The sequence below is a fragment of the Cavia porcellus genome, unplaced genomic scaffold (genome assembly GCF_034190915.1).
Source record: "Cavia porcellus strain 051 isolate PalLab524CR breed Dunkin Hartley unplaced genomic scaffold, mCavPor4.1 scaffold_11, whole genome shotgun sequence".
Taxonomy (NCBI): Eukaryota; Metazoa; Chordata; class Mammalia; order Rodentia; family Caviidae; genus Cavia; species Cavia porcellus.
The window spans coordinates 26,478,691-26,500,617 of NW_026947494.1; the positions used below are offsets into that span (position 1 = coordinate 26,478,691).

Here is a 21,927-nt window from a genome sequence, read left to right on the forward strand (position 1 = left end):
AAGGATGTGGATGCTGTGTGATGTGGGTCATCCTGCTTGAAAATTACAGGCACCCGACTCAATGACAGGGTAGTGGTCGATTTCCCAGGCACACCCACTGGACAAAACCACTGACATCTAGAACTTGTGGTCTGGTCTGCCTCAGTGACAAGCAGCTTCTCATTTACGTTGGTTTCTGAGCTGCCTCTGCTTCCACCACTGTTTCTGGATGGTTCTTTGTTTTTGTTGTAGAAGGGAGCAAATTATCATGCAGGGAGACTGGGTGGGGGTCAAAATGAAAACATGCAGACTGAGGAGGTTTCCTGGGCTTGGAAGTCTGTGACAGCCATGACAAGCATTTGGTGGGAAAGTGATGCTTGCAGAGTTTGAAGGGAGTGCTCCTAGGAGGCCCTGTTCTGTACAAATGTCACCTGCAGCAAGTTTCACTGGACGCTCTACTGTATTCCGCTCCTGTCTCCTCTCATGAGCACATTTTGTTCCTAACAGCTCTTGGACTTTAGCTACGGAAATCACTTTAATTTATTTTTTTATCTTTAAGTGGCATGTTATATGCTTTGCAGGGGAAAATGAACAGCACTTGCTAACATGTTTTGTTCCTTCAAAGAAAATGTTCTTTCAAAAGAACTGAACCTTATGGGATAGGTACATTGGGAAGACATGAGCCCTTTTCTAGAAACAATGCGCCCATCTCTCTGTGAAATGGAATCCCAGCTTTTAACCGACAGATATCCATAGACAGCCTGGCCTGGCCATGCCACGTGGGCGAGGAGAGGAGCCTGGGCTGTGGGCCTGGGTAGAGGCTGTGTGTTTACTGCTCTCAGGACTCAAGAGTTAGAAGCAGCTCAGTGCCCACAGTGACTCCAAGTCTGAGAACTGCAGTCAGTGGGTTTTTGGCTCTAGATGTCGGTTACAGAAGACTGTTGTCTTCAGGTTTCTTTTTTCTAGTTAGCATGTGTAATCCATGATAGCTGCACTCACTTGGGGTGATCATTTGTTATGCCTTTACCCACCCATCCCTGTCCTTCCTTTTTCTCTTTTCCCCTTTCTGCTCCTCTCATCCCCTCTTTCCAGAAGTCTGCCTCGTTTTGTACACTCTTCTTTAATTAATTTATATTGTCTTCAGGTTTTTCTTTTTAAGAAGGCCTGAGACATTGCTGACTGCTGATGTGTTAACGTATGTGCCTCAGATTTCCAAAAATGCCTTGGGCTTCAGAGAGGAATGGGGCACACAAAAGGCTGGGTGTGATGGAGAAGGACAGTGACAGCTGCTGAAAGGGATGGGTTCCTAGGAAGCACAGGCTCTGCTACCTGCAGTTTGTCAGCTTTGGCCACGGGGCACCAGGTCATGCAGGTCACCTCTGACCCGAGTCCCCTTGGGAATGAGGCCTGGCACGCAAATGGGGTTAGAGAACCTCAGAATTTTGGTGATGGGCTATTGCAGACTCTGAGAACAGCCGAAGACTTTCTGCCTTCTGAGATTAAGAACCATTTCTGGTTGATTGCCAACTTCACCTACCAAACAGTACCATCATCCAATCCCATGTAGTGAATGATTAAATAAAGGAAAGGTACAGGGTAACGTGGGAAGATCTCATACCAGTGCTGCTCAGCCTTCCTTTGGGCACATGTGGAGTTCTGTGGCCACAGTAGGGTATGTGACAGACTCAGTCCCTGGGGAGCTCTGACATCCTGTAGAGTGACAAGCCCTCTTCGGGCACTTGGCACAGAAAAAGAAGGATATGGGTGCCCCGTGGGGCCAACAAAGCAACTGCATGTGAGAAGGCAAGAAGTAGCAGAGGTGGCCTGCAGGGTGACAGCCCGCTCACTCTCAGATCTGGCCTGGGGGACAGGCTCAGCTGATGCCTCACAAGCTAGAGCACGTCCTTCCTGCCACATCAGCCCTGCAGATGAGCACAAGACACCTGTGCCACAGGTCAGGCTCCCAGGAACCCTCAGTGCTACAAGTAATCCAGTTAATTCAGCAAATAGAAGAAAGAAATTTAAATCACCACTGCATATATTGTTGATTTTATTTTGTATCAAATGCAGTGGACCAGGGTCGATAGGTTACCATGTACAGAGAATATGTGAATGGAGGCGCTCAGGGCTTGTTACAGCTGGGGTGGTGGGAACCTCCCGAGTCATTCAGCACGTTCTTCAGAAAGGGTCCTTTAGTGAAAGAGAAGAGTCATGGCGGTTTTGTAGCATCTCCTTGTGCGGGCTGTGATTTGCCACTGTGTGTGTGTGTGTGTGTGTACAGACTTTTGTCCCCTCCCCTCCCCAAAGGCAGCAGCTGGGCTGGGCTGCCGCTGTTTTCCTGTGGCTGCAGGTCAGGGGGAGGACTCAGCTGGGCTTCTTAGCCCAGCCTCTTGCCCTATAAAGTGCTCTGGCTTCTGAGGGTGAATTAGCTCTTGCTTTTATTGCGCTGTTAATTCCAGCTCCTGTCTGTCTCCCTAATTCATTCCACATGTCGGGTTCCTTCTGCCCACAGCAGTCCGCTCAGGCCTGGGCCCATCTGCTGTGTCCCTGTCCCACAGGCAGCTGGCAGCTCCGTCAGGGGCCGCTCTTGGGTGCTGCTGGCCTCACTAGATTGGGGCTTCTTGAGGGCCTGGGTCTTAACACAAGTGTGTTATAGATCTTCTCCGAGCTTGACACTTAGCAGGGGATCAACAAACTTTGTTCAATCCATGAATGATTCAAAGCACCCTGGAAGGCTGCCCACCCTAAGCTGTGCCAGCCACCATCGGAAAGATTACAACTGAGGTCATTCCAGCACAGAGAGCCCCTTCGGGTCAGCAGCCTCCCACGAGGGAGCCTCAGAGCCCAGCAGGGACTCACATGGACCGGGAAGGGGCAAGGGATCCAAAGATTGCAAGGGCAAGAGCGGGAGTTTGAGCGCTGCCTGGGAGGGAGGCTCTTTGGGCGGTTGCAGCTGCTAGGCTGGGAGCTCTGAGAGGAAGGAGGGCTGGGCATTAGTGGTGCACTCTGCAGTCCCAGCCACTCTGGGAGGCTGAGGCAGGAAGCCTGTAAATTCGAGCCCAGGCTGGGTAATTTAGCAACTTAGCAGGACTTGTCTTGAAATTTAAAAATATAAAGGAATAAAGGGCCGGGAGTATACCTCAGTGCAGGGGCCCTGGGCTCAATCCTCAGTACTATAAAGCATTTAAAAATTAAAAGAAAGGAGGGATATGATGGGAGAATTCTAGGGGCCTGGACTTTACCCTCTCACTACAGCACTGGAAAGGCCTGTCTGATACAGTCCTGGGGTTGTGGATCATTTTAGATGTTAGAAATCATCTAATGATTCAGATGTTAGAACGGGAACTTGTCTTCTCTCTAGGATGTCCTCTGCTCTCTTCTTTTCCCTTGCTTTGTCCGGCCCTCCTTCTCCTCTTTCTTTTGTTATTTTGACCAGCTCCTTCCTCTTCACTCCCCAGAGGCTGGGGAAGGGTGAAGAATGCCACCCAGGAGGATCAGTGTGTCCGCTTCCAAATTATAGCCCCTTCCTCCCAATGTGTGGAGAGAACAAGGCCTCTGTCGTCAAAGCCAAATGAGGAGGAAGAAAACGTCAGAGGAGCACTGCTGCTCCCCTCCCCCTCCCTCCGCCTCCCCTCTTTACAGAGTGTTCTTGGTTCTGCTTGATGGGTTCCCACTCCTTCCTCCTCCTCCTCCTCCTGTTCCACTTCCGTTCCAACAGGTGCTCACCCCTGATGAGCCATTAGCATTGCCCCAAATTTAACCCCATTAGCAAGACTCTAAGAACCTGTGAGCAGCAAGCACCCCCACACTAGCTCCTCTTAGCAGCAGCGCGCACCCACTCCCCACCTTCGCCCTCTAGCATATCCATTGTTGTTATTTCTGGGTGCCTGGGAGGAAACAGTGTGAGCTGGCTGATGCAGCGTTGCTGTGCACTGTGACCACCCTGCTCTCAGCCACGGTGTGCAGTGAAAGGACGCATTTCCACAGCTGTTGGGGCAGACGCACAAGGTTCTTTGAAGAGATTCAGGGGATGAAACCTTCCCAGTATGAAATGAAAAGAGCAGTTCTCTAGTTCTTCATCCAAAACTGCGTTAGCCTGATTTGCTGGCCTTCTCCCTTGGAGTCTGAAGTCTAAGTTGTGACTGTAGAACGTGGTGTGGGTGATTCTCAGAAGGGGCTGGGCAGTATGATTCAAGAATTCACAGTTAAACAAACAAACCTGACATCTCTTTGCTGTAGTTGGGTGTGTGTAGAGGATGGCACAGGCTTGTAATCTCAGCCACTCAGGAGGCTAAGGCAGGCAAGTTTAAGGACAGCTTGGGTAACTTAGACCCTGTTGCAAAGAATAAAAAGGACTGAGGATGTAGCTCAGTTGTGGAGCTCTTGCCCAGCGTTTGTAAGCCCCTGGGTTCAACCCTCATTACCACCAAACAACAATGCAAGCTCTTTGCTGAGGGACTTCTTAGAACTAGGAATAGGCTAAGTTTGATGAGGGCAGGAACTATATCTCTGTTGTTTGTCCAAATGCCTAATAGTAAAAGATTATCAAGAAAATGAGTCCTTTATTAATTTCCCAAAAGGGAATGGTTCATAGCTCCTTCAAACCTCAGGATGCTGTACTTGAAGCACCCCTCACAGGTGAGGCTTGAGGATGTCTTGCCATGAGGAAAACAGGTGAAAGAAAGGGGGTGGTTTTGTTGGTGCCTCTTTAAAGGAGCCAACAAGAGAGATTTATTCTTAGTGAATGAAGTGCTGATGGGTTGGCAGCTCTTATAAGTTCAGCTACGATTGCCTTACAACATATATTTACAGTTTTAGTGCACTTAGCATGATTCTTAGGAGTTACACAAGCAACATGCTAGGTTCATTGAATAGCGGTGAACCAACTCAGCTTCTGGCTGGAAATAATTTCAGGAATTTCATGAAACAAGCGTACAGCTGTAATCAGGGAACAATGTAAGTATAATAACAATAGGTAAATGCTCTGAACAGTAAAAATAAGGGAGTAGCTGGGCATGAGTAGGGTTATCCTGAAAACCATTTGGAAAAGCTAGGGCTAGAGATGGATATCAAAAAGAATGAGGCATACGTGATTTTAGAGCAACATGGCATCCCAGGTAGGAGCTCTCTAACAAGAGAGCTTTGTCTGTTTTGTCCATTAATGTATCCTGAGCACTTAGACAGGCCACATAGAGCAGCTGTGACACACATCTGCCGATGAACGACAGCAGAGGAGGGAGGAAGAGCGTTCCAGAAGTCAGCAGCTGAGCAGAAGCTGTGGGGAACGTGTTTACTCTGTACAGACAGAGTGAAGAGTGGGGTGGTGTGGACCCAGGGCTGGGGTAATGCTCTTTAGGAGCCCAGGAATGCAAAGGTAGTGTCAAACTGTAAAAGAGTCTTGAATATTAGGATAGAAAATTGAAATATGATATTGCGGGTTCTTAATTTAGGAGATAATATGGGAAAGCAACCCCACAATGAAAAGATACTGAAATGAAAGGACTACAACACAGCAGTGTTTTAGGCTGTACTATTAGTCTGATGACTGATTGATTGTAGGATGAGAAATGAGCCAGACTCTTCTGTGTAGGGTGGGAACAGAAAAGGAAAAAGAATCTGAGAATTTGAGAGGTAAAAGCAGGGAAAAAAGTAAACGTGATACTAAGAATTGAATAATTAGGATAATGCTGGGTGTCCTTGGAAATAAAAGAGGGCCGTATCTAAAATCCATATTTTGATACAGTCCTGGACACGTCAGTGGGAAGGGATGACAGAGCATACCACCAGAACTGTCCTAAGGAGAGCTGGAAATGTTATGTTGAAATTTGCCTAAAGGGTCTCAGAGAGGAAAACAAGAGAGCCAAGGCACTGGCCTTCTCTGGGACATTTATCCCTAAAATCACTACTTGGGACAATTTTGAGCAGTAAGAGCCCCAAATTGGGGTCCATAGCTCTGGGTAAGGTAGAAGGCTAAGACTGTGGATAAACTGGACTTCATCATGGGAGAGTGTTAAGAAGACATTAAAGTACCAGGTGCAAGAGCCAAAGAGACCTTGGGAAAACTCCCAGACTCAGACCTCTGGAAGTTTAGATTTCTAGATTAATAGGTGCCTGGCTAACAAGAGTCTGTGAAATATTATAGGAGAAATCCCTCTTAAAGATTTAGAGTCCACCAATTCACACAATTTAATGTGCAGTTTCTTACTTTCTGAAGATAAGAGAAATTAGTTAATGCCTTCAAAATCTTTTATAACACTAATGGATAACTAAAAAATTTCAGCAGCTGTGTTGAAAAACCATGGTCCGTTATTATTCCAACAGAGGTTGTGAATGGGTGTCCTAGAGCCTAATGAGCTTTAATTTTCAGAGTCATGGACAGAGTAATACATCTATATTTTTGTAAAGACCAGCTGGATTTAGCAACAGTATTATTATACTGATGACCACATTCTTTTGGTTGTGTGTTGGACCAAGACCTTCAAATGAAGGCTCTATAATTGGTGTTCAAAGCAGGGCCAAATTCGCCCTGACATAATATCCAGACCTGACCCTGAGAAATCCATGCACAACATCTAGACTTAAGTACATACAGTCTAAGAATCCCAGCACACGAGTAAAATTATTAGGAGTCAAGACTAGCAGGACCACAGAAAAAGGAAGACATTAGAGGTAGGGTAAATATAATTGACCAAGACTAATTCTTTTGTGTATGCATGTGGTAAAACACATAAAGCATGAAATTTATTATTTTAAGCATTTTAAACTGTATGACTTAGTGGATTAAGTAATTTCGCATTGTTTTGCCATCATGACTGATGTGGATTTTTTTATGTCTTCTATATACATATTCCCAAAGCTGCATGAACTTGTAGGTGGGGCTTTGGGGAAATGACTGGATCATGGGTGTGTGATAGTGGATTATAGGCATGTGATACTGAGTCAGTTCACTGATGGGATTATTGCCGGCTCTGATGGGAAGGGGTGGGTCACTGTGGGCATGGTCTGGAAGGTTCTATATATACATTTTTCCTCCTCTCTGAATGGCTTGCTGCTTCCTGCCGGCCATGCCATGAACCGTTTATTTTTTGCATGCCTCTCTGCCTTGCTACTCTATCATGAAATCAGCTGAATATGGACTGAAACCTTTCAAACTATGAGCCAAAATAAACCTTTCTTCTTTAACTTACAGGCATTGGGTATTTTGTCCCAGCAATGAGAAAGTAACAAAGACAGATTTTGTTACTGAGAGTGGGATTGTTGCTGTGGGTGTACCTGACCAGGTGTTTCAGAGGCCTTTCAGACTGGCTTGTGGGAAGAATTTGGAAAGGTTTGTAGGTGTTGGCTAGAGAAACAGCCAGAAATGGTTTGAACTGAGCTTGATGGAAGATTCTGGTCAGATCTCAGAAGAGCAAAATGTGATAGAAATTCAGCCAGTAAAGACCAGGCTCAGGAAATTTCAGTTAGGAGTAAAGATTGCATTGGCGATTGTATTCTAGGTTGTGTGTTTTATGGTTTGGCAGAAAATGTGTCTGCATTTTGCAGATACCAAAGACATTGTGAGAGAATGAGATTAAAGGCCGTACAATAATCTGGCAGAAGAAATTTCAAGGCAGTTTAATATTGAAGTGGTGACATGGTTACTGCTGGGGACTTTTAGTAACTCTACCACAAGAACCAGGAGCAAATGGCCCAGCAGAATAATTTTAAAAGTTTTGAGTTTGGCCAAAAAGAAACTCCACTAAAATTGGGGCCTACAAAGATGGAACACAGGAGAGCATTTTCTTTTTGAAAAGATTAGCATTAAACAGCCAAGCACTTTGGAACAAGACAATAGCAAAGATGGCTTGAGGGCATCACTAGAAACAGTAGAACTCTACTCTGCAGTTTCAAAATTGCAAAGGTGAAAGACTTTGCTTTGAGAAGAAAATTCCAGGGTACCATGTTCGAGAATAAATGTAGCCTAGGGAACTTGTTCCTCTGGACTGGGTTCAGAGTGCTCAGCAATCCAGACACTCAAAGCATACAACCACATGAGAAGGCAGCTGGGCTACGCTCCTGCTGGCAGCAAAGCTTGGCACCATCCAGATGGCGCTAGTTTAAGGTGCATATAGATATAAGAGCTTTAGGGTCGGGAAGGCTTCCAACCAAGTTTCAGAGGAAGGCCTGGGAGACTAGGCGGTGTGCCCCTGAGAGGGTAGTGTGCAAAGCTGTTGATGTGAAGCGCTGGAGACCCCAGAAGTTTGGAGAAGCCAGAAACATGGATTTTTCTGAGAAAAGCCATAAAAAAATGAGCAAAGCTGGGCCAAGAGAGAGGTAATGAGGATTACAACTATCAGCAGTGCCATAGGAGTGTGGCTGCCCAACCCCTTTGGGGTTCATATCTTGCTATAGATTGCCGTAGGTGGTGAATGTGAAACTATGAGGTTTAATGTTTGCCCTGGTGGATTTGGGGCTTGCTGGTTTTTTTTTTTTTCTGTTTGTTTGGTAGCTTGGTTGTTTGTTTGTTTGCTTGCTTGTGACAGGTGTCATTCTAGCCCAGGCTGGGTTTAAACTCACTGGGTAGCCCAGACTGGCCTCAGACTTGCAACAATCCTCCTGCCTCAGCCTCCCAGGTACTGGGATTACAAGCATGCACCACCATACCTGACACCATACCTGATGGAGTTTGGATTTACTTTCGATCCATTCCTTTCCATCCCCTATCTCTAGATTTTGGAATAGAAATGTTTGTTTTTCTTGTGCCATTATATGATGAAAGTGTTTAACTTTCTTTTCATTTTTATAGGGCCTTTCAGCTAAGATTTAACTCTCAAAAGAAAATTTGAACTTGGACTTTTCAGCAATACTGAAACTGTTATAAATTTGTGTGTATACTACACATATACACAGGAAGCAAGCACAGAAACTGTTGCAACTTGGGCAACTCTTAGAGATGGACTAGATGCATTTTGCATGAAGATATGCTCATAAATCTTTTGAGGGCCAGAGGTAGAATGTTATAACTTATTTCTAGATATTGTCCAAAAACCTGTTGTGCTTACAGATGGGGCATTTGAGAGATGCCTGGATCATGGGTGTATGATACTGGATTAGTCCACTGATGGGTTGATGGATGAGAAGTTAGGAGGTGAAGTCTGGTTGAAAGGGGTGGGTCACAGTGGGCGTGGCCTGGGAGGGCTTATGTATATATGTATTCCTTCTCTCTTGATGGCTTGCTGCTGTCTGCCTGCCATGCCATGAGCTCTTTCTCCTCTACTATGCCCTTCTGCCATGATGCCCTGCCTTGGGACCAGTCAAATATGGACTGAAACCTCTACAAACTGTGAGCCAAAAATAAATCTTTCCTCCCTTAACTTATGGTTGTTGGGTATTTTGTCCCAACAATGAGAAAGTAACTACATTATGGGTCTAGAACATTTTCATCATCCCCAAAGGAATTATTACCAGTCATTGTCTCTTTCCCTTCCTTGAAGTTCCTGGAAACTACTAATTTATTCTTTGTTTCTAAGACTTTCCTATCAGTAGTAATCAGACCACACATGGCCTTTTATGTCTGTATTTTACTTAGGGTTTAATATTTTCAGAGTGAATCTATTTTCTTTTTTTAATGATTAAATCATACTTTACTATGTGGATTGTCATATTTTATTTATCTATTCATCAGTTTATGGATATTTGGTTTTGTCTACCTCTTGGCTATTGTGAATATTGTGCCATGGTCTTTGGTAGACAAGTTTTTGTTTATGTACTGTTTTCTGTGCTTTTGGGTAAAAATCTCCAGAGTGGAATTGCTAGGTTTTAGAGTAATTTATGTTGAATTTCTTGAAGAATTATCAAACTGTTCCACAGTGGTTGTGCCATATTACATGCTCTATCCCTGCCCAGCAGTGCATGAGGGTTCAGTTTCCTGCCAACATCTGTTTAACCAAAACAAACTCTTACTGTAAGAACTGAACAGTGCTGCTTCTTGGAGGGGCAGCCCTATCAGTCTTTAAGCTTCCGCATTGATCAGTGGTGAAGACTAACCTCGTGTCCTGTCTCCCGGGCTGGAGATTTTAATCCAGAAAACACTTCCTGTCTCTTTAGTGTGACTGTCCAATGCTGGAATCAGCTCACAGTTACGCATCAACTTCCACGGAAGGCATGTGTCATGGTAGCTACTGAGTATAGCTGGCTGTGTGTAACAACCAGCAACAAATCAGAGGTGATCAGATGGAACCATTAAATAATATCAGGACTGGAGAAGGAGGACATTTTAAATGGAGTGTTTAATTTCAGGGCTAATCCAATCTGCTCTCTTTACTTCCTCCTCACTTGGAGTATTCTTGCCAGCTGTTTAAACCTGGCCTAGCATTTATATTTATAGGCTGTTTTCAGCCTGTTTTCTGCCCCCTCACACTTCCTCTCCTCGGTGAACAAACTGGGAATAATTTGACTTGAAGTCAAGATGGAACTCAGCAGAGCAGGTAATTAAGATTGTGATTTTTTAAAAAGTGCTTAGAGGGTTATTTGAAAACAGAAATGTCTTTTTTGTCCAAAGGAGAGTTATTAGAATTGGGGGCAGTAGCTAAGATATCATTATGTGTCATGTTGGAGGCTGGGGCCTCTGAGTGTAATCGTGTCAGGGTGGACCTTTCCAGAACCATCATCCCCTCAGGCCCCAGCCCAGACAGCCCCACTTCCCCAGACTGTAGTCCTGGTGGGCTCTGGTACCAGGCTGACAGGCTGACATGCTTCCTGAGGACAACTCTTCCCTAGGCAGTCCCTACCATGCCACATGCTGTCTCCTTCAGCCACTGAGCTCTGCCCTTAATGGCTGTGTGGTTTCCTGATTAGAACAGACCAAAAAGAAATAGAGAAACTCATGGACCTCAACAAAACAACAACTGACCACAAAAGGCAAATGATGTTTATGAGCTGCATTGGAGAGAAGAACTCAGAAGAAAAGGATCCCTTTGGCAGATTCTTCATATAAATTTTGATGACGTGGGTGTGTTCTTAAATATAACTTGAAGTTTGGAACAAGGAAATCTTGAGAAGTGGAGACTAAGAAAGAGTAATATCGGAAGGAGGAAAAATAGAAAACCATCATCCCTCCTTGCCCCCATGGAGACATCAGGTCAACAACAACACACTGACCAGTCCTCTGTGACACACCCAGAGGCCAGCCAGGAGACCCTGTGCCTCAGGCAAGTGCTCAAGCAGCGGCATCTGAGCTGGGTATCTGACTTCAAGCTGGAATGGCCACCTGCATGCAGTTGTCGAGAATTTGAAAATAGAGGAAAAGAAGTCCTCTATTAAAACAAAACATATTATCCATATAAAAGCAGTGAAGAGCTGGAACACTGACTGTAGCAACCTCAGGCTGCAGTTAGCACCAAAACAGCTGAGCCCAGAAAGTTTACACCCAGGAGGGTGGGCTTGGCTTCGGAAGGGCAAACATTTGTGCCTGCTGCCCCCAGGCCTGGGAGGAGTCCGTGGACTCTTGGAAGCCGGTGCTTTGGCACAGTCCTGTCCAGTGCTTGTTCCTTTGGCTTCAGGATTCACCTGATGGTCGGATTTCTTATGACCAAGTAGTGAAGCATGATTCTGTCCTCTTTTTTTAAAAAACTGATTTTAAAGAACTAAAATATAAAGGAAAGTCTTCCCTTTCTAAAGACTTAAGACTAATTTGGAGCCTTTGGGTGATGGTTTTTCTGTACAGTCAGGAAACCAGGTTCTTGTTTTCCTCCATCATCCACCTCCCCTTGTCTTTATTTTCAACTCTCAAACCTTCAGGGCCAAGCAACAACCCTGAGCATCAAGGTCATGGGTATGTTTTTCTCTTTTCCTCTAGACGTGACGTCCAACAATTCTCCTGGAATCTTTTAAAGATTCACAGGAGAGGGCAAGCTCAAGTCAAGGCTCCCCCTGTAGCTATTAAAGATTCAAACAACAAGCATAGTCTTCCTCATCTTTAGGAATGTTATGGAATCTGATGGTAGGAAGGACTTACATCTGCTTCAAGAAACCTTATCTTCCTCTAGAAAGATACCTGCTCCTGTGGATGTGCTCACGTGATGCCGTCTCAGAGTCATGTTCTGAACTGTTCTGCCTCTCACCATGTTTCCTCACATGTTCCTTCAGTCATCTGTTTTCTAGGGCCACCATTTCCTCAGAACTGTCCAGAGGAAGAGAGCAGACTGAGCTGTTTTTCTCTGGTCAGTCATTTATGGCTCTTTGTCCTAGTACCTCTTTGCTAAGCATGCCCAATACCCTGTCTGCTCTGCTGCATCTAAGGACCTCTGGCCTTCCTGCCCTACTGCTGCTGGTGACCAGATTATGAGAGCCCCAGAATGGAGACCATCTACATGTCCCTGGATGGCACTTTTCCTCTCTCCCTGGACACAGGCCATGCCCACACTTGCCTTCAGTCTCCAACCTTGCATCCAAAAGCTACCACTGGAAAAGGACTTCTCGTCATTTTGAGCTGAAGGGTTTCAAAGATGTAATCTAACTTATAATAAAGATAATTTTTAAAAATGTCCAGCCCACCACGGCTTTGTTTCTCTTGCCCTCTTCTTCACATTCTATTCCCTGAAAAATAAAGCCTGGGGAAATGTGACTCTGTGGAATAGTGGGTGTGGAAAAGCTATGAATCCTGAGCTGAAATGCAATTAGTTATCACTAAGCAGTCTCCGAGCAAGTGGAGGTGCATCTCTGAGGTAGGGGACATCGCCATGATTTAATTCACTGTTGGTTGGTTTGTTGACAGTGTGCTGAGTGTCCTGGAGCCCCAACAGAAATGACTGGGAAATTCGCTGCTTGCCTTTGCTGTGACCCAAGCATCAGTGGGTAGAAACCAAAGACCAGAGAGAGCCAAGACTTTGAATGTGAATCCAGTAGTGGGCTGTTGCTCAAGCTAAAAAACGGTAAGTTAAGATCTTGACTGCTTGCTTTGGCTGGATACTTCTTATACTTAAAAAGAAAGAAAGAAAGAAAGAAAAAACAAGGACTTTCCAGAGACTTCCATAGGAATGGTGATTGAAGAAGATCTTATAATTCCCAAATATGTCTAGTACTGGGTACCCTTACTCAATAGAGTAACGCTTGGAACTTACTGGGTAGAAAATGTTTTGCTGCCATCCACATTTTTTCCTTGGTTCTAAGACCTTCATTCTTTTTTTGGTATTGAACTCATGACCTCACGCCTGCCAGGCAGGCGCTTATGCCACGGAGCTAAATCCGCAGCCCAAGACCTTCATTCTTTTAGTGAACTTTCAAACTAGATGCCTCGGTGCCTTGTATTCAGTTCTCTGCTGTAAGATGAAGTTTTGGAGAAAATGGCCCATTTTGAGCATGCCTTAAAAAATTTCGGTGTATCAGCTTGAAATAAGATGAAGACTATTTAAAGTTTTCAAATGGCTTTGTCACCTGCAGTATTAATGATGATGAAGCCAGAGCCATGGACCCTGGTCACACGACTGCCTGGCCAGCTGGTGCAGGCCAGATCAAGCAGCTGGGTTGCCTGGCTGCTAGCTCAATTGTCCTTTCTCAGAGCCCCTCACTCTTTAATGCAGGATCTTCTTGAGTTCAAGGACATGGCTCCTGGCTTGTTTGCTATCTTGATGTGTATTCTTAAGAGGATTCATTAGCTTCCTTATGCTGTGAGGTATTTTTGCTTTGTCCGATCTTGAATTGAGAGATTTCCTGACAATTATTTTTTTGTGACTTCTTCAAAGGCAAGGTAATATATCAGGAACCACCAGACTGTTGTTCTAGAACAGCTTCTTCCTTACAAGTCTCCCAACCCCACCCCTACCCTTCTCTTCTGGGTAATCTGCTCTTCTTTCCGGGGCTCTCACCACACCTAGAGTCCAGGCCCAGCCACTGGCAAGAGGATGAGGGCAGGGAGGCACCAATGGCTCAGATGGGACCTGAAGCTGGTGATAGTACACATGGTTCATGCAAACGGCTGCGACCAGTCTCCGAAGGCTGGTGGAATTCAAGGAAGTTACATCCAGCAGGAGGCTTGCGACACACTACTGTCATAAGTTCAAGGATCAGGGCACCAATAGATGCGACTGAAAGGACTAGGCTGAAATAGACAAGTCAGAACTAGAACTGGGACCAGCAGTGTTGAGGTCAGATTGGTGCCGGGTCACAGGGTACAACTGAGCAGCTCTTCAGTGGCCCCTGCCTCATGTCACAGTCACACCACAGATTATCGAGCAGGGACCAGAGCAGAGGACTGGAGTGATGTCACGTAGACAGAGGGGAAAACAGAGGCAGAAAACCAATAAATAGCACCCTCTACTTTCCTTCCGGCAGCACCAAAACCCTTGTCTGTATCGTCCTTCTCACAAATTCCCTCAGGCAGGGACATTTTCTGCTTTGTTCCCCTCTGCATGGCTGTGCTGAGCACAGTGCTTTCCAGCTCCCCCAAGTATCAGTAAACACTTTTTAGAATGAGTGAATGAATCGCACCATTTAACAGCGGTGGGGATGGAATTAACTTTAAATGGGAGGTGATGCTCAGGAAGCAGGAGATGGGCCCCTCATGTTGCTGAGGGCAGATACAGATGCTGAGTGGCTGCTCCACTCTGATACAGTGATTTCCCAGCCCTCTGGGGCTCGGTGTTGAAGTCAGTGCTGACCGGACAGCCTGAATGTGGCGTGAAGCTGAACTAACCTGGATAGAAGCAAACGCAGTGGCAGCCCAAAGCTGCAAGTCTGTTTCCTAGCCTGGCAAACATTTGGCAGGCTCTGTTTCACCTCGCTGCAGACCAAAAGAGAAGCTTTGGATCAAACTCCTAGTGCCACAGTTTCTGGGCATCGGTGACGTTTCTAAAATCACCAACAAATATTTCCTAATTTATCACTTGTCATTTGGAGCTTCAGTTTCAGGAAAGGACAACCGATCAAACGTTAAAAAGTACACATCCTCCACAGGAAAAATAGTGGGGGAAAAAGTCAATACCAACTTAATTTTGACTACCAGAGCTGGGTTTTTGCCCACGTTAGGTGCTTATCTTTTATTTTTAAATCATTCCTCCCAATCCTTTAAAACCCTATTGTGTTTTGAGTCACTGAAGAGTTGGAAGAAATCAATTAATTTTTAATGCAAAATGCAGACTTCGGAAGTGTCTGAGTGTGCTTGGGAGTCCAGGCCCCGGCCACAGAGTCTATGGTTATCGGTCTTGGGCTGATTTGAGAAACTTTGGAGGCATTTAGCTCATCGATATCTTCATTCTTGTTGATGAAAACTTCCAGACTAAACGCAGATTACTTCCCAGGGGTCAGATCTGGATTTTGTTTGTTTTGTTTTGTTTTTCTTGTGCTCACTCAAAGTCTCTTACAGTCCCCGAGTGAAATCTTTGTAACTCACGTGTCCTCATTGGTCGTTTCCCCCAGACTTAGACGTTCTGGCAGGCAGATGCAGACTCCCCTTTTCCAAAAGACGAAAAGCATGTCACTGAAAATATTAGTCAGGCTGGAGAAAAAGCTTTGTGAGTTCTGCATAATCACAAAGAAAGGGAAAGTAGGTCACATTTTAGAGCCTGCTCTGTTTGTAGAAGATGAAGAAGAGAGAATGAAGAAGAAAATATTAGGTAACTTAGTTGTATCCCAGCTTCTGAAGCCTGACTGACGGCATCAGAGCCGTGGGGTCTGACACACCCCACTCCGCTGGGGCTCCCAACAGGCTTATGAAACCTTTGTTGAGCCAGGCTCGGACTCAGAGACACCAAACAAGGGGAGCGCATGGAACAGATAAAACAGGGCTCCCTGGATGTGCTTCAGAGAGGATTTCATTTGCTGCTGGACAACAGGCCTTTGGAGTTGAAGAAAGTATCTGGGGCTTGTATGGGGTAGGGGACTATATACTGAGGAGGTCAACCCAGGTAGCCCCAGGTCATGTCCATTTCTCAGTTCCCATCCTGCTGGCTGGTGTTGTCACTGAGGATCTGAATGGTAAATGTTCCAGAATTCTCAGGAGACTCAGAATCTACCTGTTCCACCTCCCCTGCCCTTTAGGGCTGTGAGATTTCTTGGATCCTGCCAGATTCCTTGAGGCAGATGCTAATAGCAAGCAATGACCACCTCCTGACCTGAACTGAGTGCTGTGGCGAACAGAACTCTGCACACATGGGTTTAGAAGGACGCTTGCTTTGCAAAGGAACAAGCCAGGGCAGTTTCTGTGCTACAACTTTAGTTCAAAAGAGCCTCAACTTTAGAAAAACTATCAAATTTTTATCTTCTGTCTTTTCACTCACTTTTGCATTTTTTTCAGTGTATCTCGTTTTAAAAATTTATCTATTTTTTACAGGAGTTGTGGTTTTGAAAATGCATTTTTTTCCTACAAAGAAATATGTGGTGTTGAATCATTAAGGAAACTTGCTATTTATGGAAACACTGCAGTGACGTGGTTTGTAAGAGGAAGATCTTTTTGGTTGCACAAACAAGCACGATTTAGTGGCAGCACTCGGGAATGAGTCTAAAGTTTTTACTGTTCATAAATTGGTAACCTCTGTGACAATATGATAGTCCTGATACTCCATATTTGACCAAAGAAGAAATAGGGAAAGTTACAGGGACTGTCCGTGACTATTTGAATGTTCATGTAACTACTGAGAACTCTTGGGAAAGTCTATGTGAGGATGTTAACATGTGTCTTATTGTTTATTTTGTGCATCTCTATCTGGTCATCCCTGAACTTATCACTGGCATCAGTAATCACCCTGAATCAGGGCCATTGTACTAAGGGCACTTAGTTGATTTTTGTCAGTTACATCTTGGGCTGATGGGGGTGTTCTGGCAGGTACAAGGGCCACCAAAGTCGATGTCAGTTCGTGTGATGTGGAAAGGCAGAGGATTTGGAGTTAATAAGAGGCCTTGGCAAGACTCCTTTGGGATTGGCCACCGTCCATGTACAGGAAGTTTAAGTTAACAAGTGGGCAGGTACAGTAGTAGAGCTGGGTCCAAAACTGAAAACTATTAGATCACTTCCTTAGCAGGGAGAACAAGGGCAATGATGGACAAAAAGGCAGGAGTATTTCATGAAGCCAAAGTCCGCTGCTTGTCAGTAAAGGGCGATTGATGTCTGAGTGAATGTTGGGTTAACGTGTTCCTGCCAGCCTCAACCACCAGTGGTACATGCATGATTGTCCCACTGGGTGGCTTGTGCCACTGGTGGTAGAAGTGCTACAGTTACACAGGGGACAGCTGTGCATGTACCACTGGTGGTGCAAGCTGCCCAGCAGTGAAACATACAAATGGGGGCATCGTGAAGGTGTTAACCGGAAGATCTGGGGTCTTTATCACACTGCCCATGACCTTTGCCTCCCTGGGTCTAAATCTCTTCACTCTTTGAAGTATGGTGGTTACATTAGATGAGTGTGTTTCAAACACAGTATTTTTAGTTACTAGAACCCTTTCATACACCGAGACTTTGCCAGAAAAGCCCAGTGTGTAAATCAGAAAAGTGGATGTGTTCCATCCAGTTAACAGAAAGAGAAGGAGCAGGGTCAGGCACCTGAGCCCCCACTGCCTGATCCCTAACATACACATAAAGGTAGATTCTTGACCTTCAGGAACAATGTTAGAAGATGCTAGGTTGGATTAAATTTTAAGTCCCTCCTATCTCAGAAGGTTGGTCAATAAGCATTATTTTCATGATTCCCAGATATTTTTGCCTGGAGAGCCCCTTTTGTTTTTAGAAGCAGTCACATCTGCTCATGGTCAGGCCTCTCTGTCAATCACAAATGAGCCACTGAATAACCATAGCCAAGAAATCACTGAGAGGAGCTGGATCACGCTGTAGGTGGATGTGTTGTTCACTGTCTGCTTGAGAAGGTCGCATGGGATATGAGTCAGCCCTTCCTTTCCCAACTTTCTCATGTTCAAAACAACAATTTGGAACCAACAAGTGGGCCTAAATAGTCATAGTCTAGGGTCAGGTGCAGCACAGCGGAATGCCAATAGTCACCTCCGCTCTGAGGTCTCTCAAACAAGGAGTGTGTAGGACACAGGAAAAAGCAAGCTGAACTTTCACCTACCTTCTACAGACATCATAAGCTGGTTGCAAAACCAAGTCCAGTTTAGGTTCATAGACCCTTTTTCTTCACTCTAAAAGGCTGTCTTGGCCTTAATCATGAGACAGTTGGAGATCATTTCGTTCTAATTACACGGTAGCAAATCATGAAGCTGTCAGTAGTCTAGTGAAAAAAGCCTGAAATTCAGTATTAGTATCTAGATGGTCACTCTAGCTCTGCTCCTGTCTCTCTGACTTTGGAAAAGCCAAGCATGAATCCTGTGCCAGGTTTGCATGTCTGTTACACTGAATGAGTACCCAACTGTGGCAAGGAGCAATGAGCTCATCTTAAGTGCTGAGAGTGGGCGTCCTGGTCTACATATCAAAGGCGTATCCAGTGTGCATCTGGCGAAAGCTGCTTTCAGCACCTGGAGGAATGGTGTTGCCCCACTTAATTACTCTGAGGCTCCTGTTATCCCCAGGTGATCATCCTTCCTTTCTGAAATCACCCACAACAGCTTTGCACGGGGCAACTGTTGGGCCCTAGTGAAAGCTCCTAATCAGATTCATGTTTTCCTCATGGGGGGGGGGGGAGCCTCAGGAAACAGGAAGGGAAGAGGAACCGAGAGCTCCCCCCAGATCAGCAGCACTGTGGGCGAGTCCTCTTGCTCTTGGCTCCAAGGCAATATGTTGACTTTTTTAAGCTGGCGCACTGTAAAGTCTGTGGTAAGAGTCTGCTAAGTGGAAAAAGCATTTGGCACCAGAGGTCTCCCACACTGGGGTTTTAATTGCCCTCAAAGAGGCGGAGCTGTAGAGCTTCTGATAACAAGTCTGGATCCCCAAGAGCCAGTGGAATTAGACCAAAGTTTCAGATTCAGGCTTCATGAATGGGGGTGGTGGGCAGTACACTGTGAGTGGGCATTGGAGAGTAGGTGGCACATAGCCATGGCAGAAGGAAAGGGTTGGCCATTCCTTCTACTGGGGCAGCCAGTGTGAACAGAGAATGGCAAGAGAATGTTTTTTTTGTTGTTGTTTTTGTTTATGGTACAGGGGATCGAGCTCATGACCTTGTGCTTGCCAGGTGGGTGCTTATGCTGCTGAGCTAAATCACCGGCCCAAGAAGTGTAGTTTGGAGCCGTGTCAAGAGCATCAAACTCACATTTCTGGAGTGTAGGGACAAAGGGCAGAGCCAATATAGGGCGAGGCCTTTCTACTGGCTGAGAACCCTGGATCCCTCCAGTACCCCAGGTCATCTTTGACTACTTCCCCTCTGTTTCTTTCCCTATAAATCTGTCCCCAAGACTAATCAACTCTATCTTTGACGTGGCCCAAGAAACAAGCTCCTCCCTCATCTTCTCTGCCTCTGCTCTATTACAGGGAGTGACCCTGTAGTTCCCAAGCTGTGAGAACCATCTTCCAGCAGGCCACTGGTCTCATCAGTTCCTAGGCTTCCCAAAGCATCCCATCACCACCTCACATGCTACTTTTTAAAACTAACGAGATAGTACATGTGCATAAGCATCTAGGAAATCTAAAAATGTAAAGAGAAAAAAAATCACTCATGAACTTACTTCCCTAAGATGAAAAGTTATTTTATTGAATAATGTTGAAAGACATTGTTTACTTTTTTTTTTTTTTTTTTTTAATCTTTTTCCTTTTGATCGGTACCGGGGATTGAACTCACGACTGCCTGCTTGCAAGGCAGGCACTTATGCCGCTGAGCTAAATCCCCAGCCCCCAATTGTTTACATTTTTAATCAGAATTGGGATACAATCAAAACCATTTTGCTAATAGGATAAACATTTTTCCATATTGGTACTTTTCTAAAATGAAGTCACAGAGCCAGTTACATCACTCCTCGTTTTAAAAAAAAAAAAAACCCAAACCACTACCAACTAAAACCCATTGTCTGCATGAGAAGAGTCCCAACTCCGAGAACAGGTCAAGCTCTAAATGTACCCCAACCTACTCCTGCTTGCCAGTCTCCCTCCCCTGCCCTGCATGATGCTCTTCCTGTTTGCCAACCTTCTGCCTGTGGCATAAGTACACTACCTACGCATTTACTCTGAGAATTCCTGCCCAACTGGCTTGTGTAAATGACTTTCATCACCCCCCAATTCCCTCATAGTGAATTCCTTAAGTTTCATCTGATGTTATTTATGTGTCTGACCCTAGCAAAACTGAGAATTTACTGGAGACAGATCTGAACTTAACTTGGTTTGTCCCATAGCAAGCGGTGGTAATGGCTGGCACAGGGCAGGAGGCATTCAGTGAATATTTATGCAATGAATGGTCTCAGTTTGGTGTGGCTGTTTTAACCCCCTTGCCAGATTCATGTGTTTGCTTTTATTGGTGTCCGTGATTAATCCATACAATATTTTCTTTTCCTGTGTTTCTGTTTTGCTGTACTGAACAACTTGCAGTCCTGGCTCAAAGCCATTCACTACTTGAGTTGTGTCTTTGCTGGTAGATTGAGGATGTCATTAGCTTCAAGAGGCTTTACTGTAGCAAAGCAAGCTCACTTTTCCAGAGTCCAAAGCCAGGCTGCCAAGCCCCTTCTGCACAGTTGATTTATATGTTTGTAGAGATGTTTGAAACCAGGAAAGGCAGCGTTGGTAGAAAGTGTTCAGAGTGGGAGCTCTAGTCTCAGAGCCAGGAGACTAGCTTAGTAGTCACAGGAGAGGAAGGGACCAGACATAGTCAAGGACATGAGCATAGGGTGGGTCCAGTTGGCTCAGGGCTCTGCCCAAGGCTCTGAACCTGAAGGAGGCCTGAGGTACTCTGCATTTGCTTCTGTTCCACATTGCATAAGGCAATATAGATACCTTGTATTTCTTTGTGTGGGTCTGAGGATGTTTAAATATGAAGGCTTTCCCTCAAGGAAAAGTAAATTTATTTTCCATACTTCATCAACAAACATTAAAGCTGAGCTATTTTTATTCAAACTAAAAGAAAGGGGAAAACTACTACTCCTGTCTGTAGAGAAATAAGGGTGAACACCTTATTCCTGTTCTCTGGGCTGGAAATAAAGGCAGATAGAGCCAGTTTTATTGCTGGGACTCAGAAGTTAAATTTGCATATCCATCTTAGGCAGCCCCTTTTAATAACAGCTCCAAGCACAGACCCACACATACAGCAGGATGTTTTCTGATGCAAGTTATAGAAATCCACCTTCAACCAGTCTCAGCAGATATTAAGTGATTCCTGTAAGGAATGGCCTGAGGCAGAGACCAGCTGAGACCACTGGACTTGTGGAAAAGTAACATGGTGTGGAATTTATTGTGCAGGCAGATAGAGGGCCAAAGACCATCTGTAGGGAACAAAGAGAAGTGGGCTTTAGGGGTGGGGGTTTGAAAGAAGGCAAAGGGCACTAGGCAGGAAGATCTTAGTAAATATCAGTAGGCAAAGATCTCTGGATGGCTCTCATGCCTCAGGGGGCAAAGTCCTTGAGGTGTCGAGTGTGAATGTTGGGGTATCTTCAGATGTCCAGTATCTGGAAGTTTCCATTTTCCATCTTACCTCTTTTATGGCATCCTGTGTTTGCCATCCGCATTGGAGCTAAGCTGAGAACAATGTCTCCCTGGCAAACAGATTGGGTATTGGGAGAGTCATGTCTGAAAGGAGCCTTACAATTCCACAGTCCCGATTTCATGTTCCCCCCACTCTGCTGTTCTCAGCATTAAGCCTCGTCTCAGGCTGGTAGCCAGATGCCCAAAGCAGTTCTAGACATCTCACTCAGACCTGATGATCTCCAGAGGAAGAGAAGGGGCCATTGCTTTTGATATTTTCTCTTAGTAGTGATGCAAGTTTTCTAGAAGACCCACAGAAGGCTTCCTTCTGACCCACTGACCACTGTTGGGTCACCTGCTCACTCCTAAAACCACTGCTGGTAAGAGCAGGGTGCTACCATTAACAAGTAAGACCATCTTTGGAGCCA

At 45.2% G+C, this 21,927-nt stretch overlaps 1 protein-coding gene across 4 annotated transcripts in view; it reads left to right on the forward strand.

The window, feature by feature from the left end:
• Pdzd2 (PDZ domain containing 2) overlaps positions 1-21,927 on the forward strand; it is a 370,241-nt gene that overhangs the window by 87,453 nt on the left and 260,861 nt on the right. For 3 of the 4 annotated variants that reach the window (XM_063258033.1, XM_063258030.1, XM_063258031.1), the window contains exon 2: positions 12,734-12,890. The exons of the other annotated variant lie outside the window; for it this stretch is intronic. The gene's annotated coding sequence lies outside the window, so the exon portion shown is untranslated. The remainder of the gene's footprint in view (positions 1-12,733; positions 12,891-21,927) is intronic. 4 annotated transcript variants of the gene reach the window in all.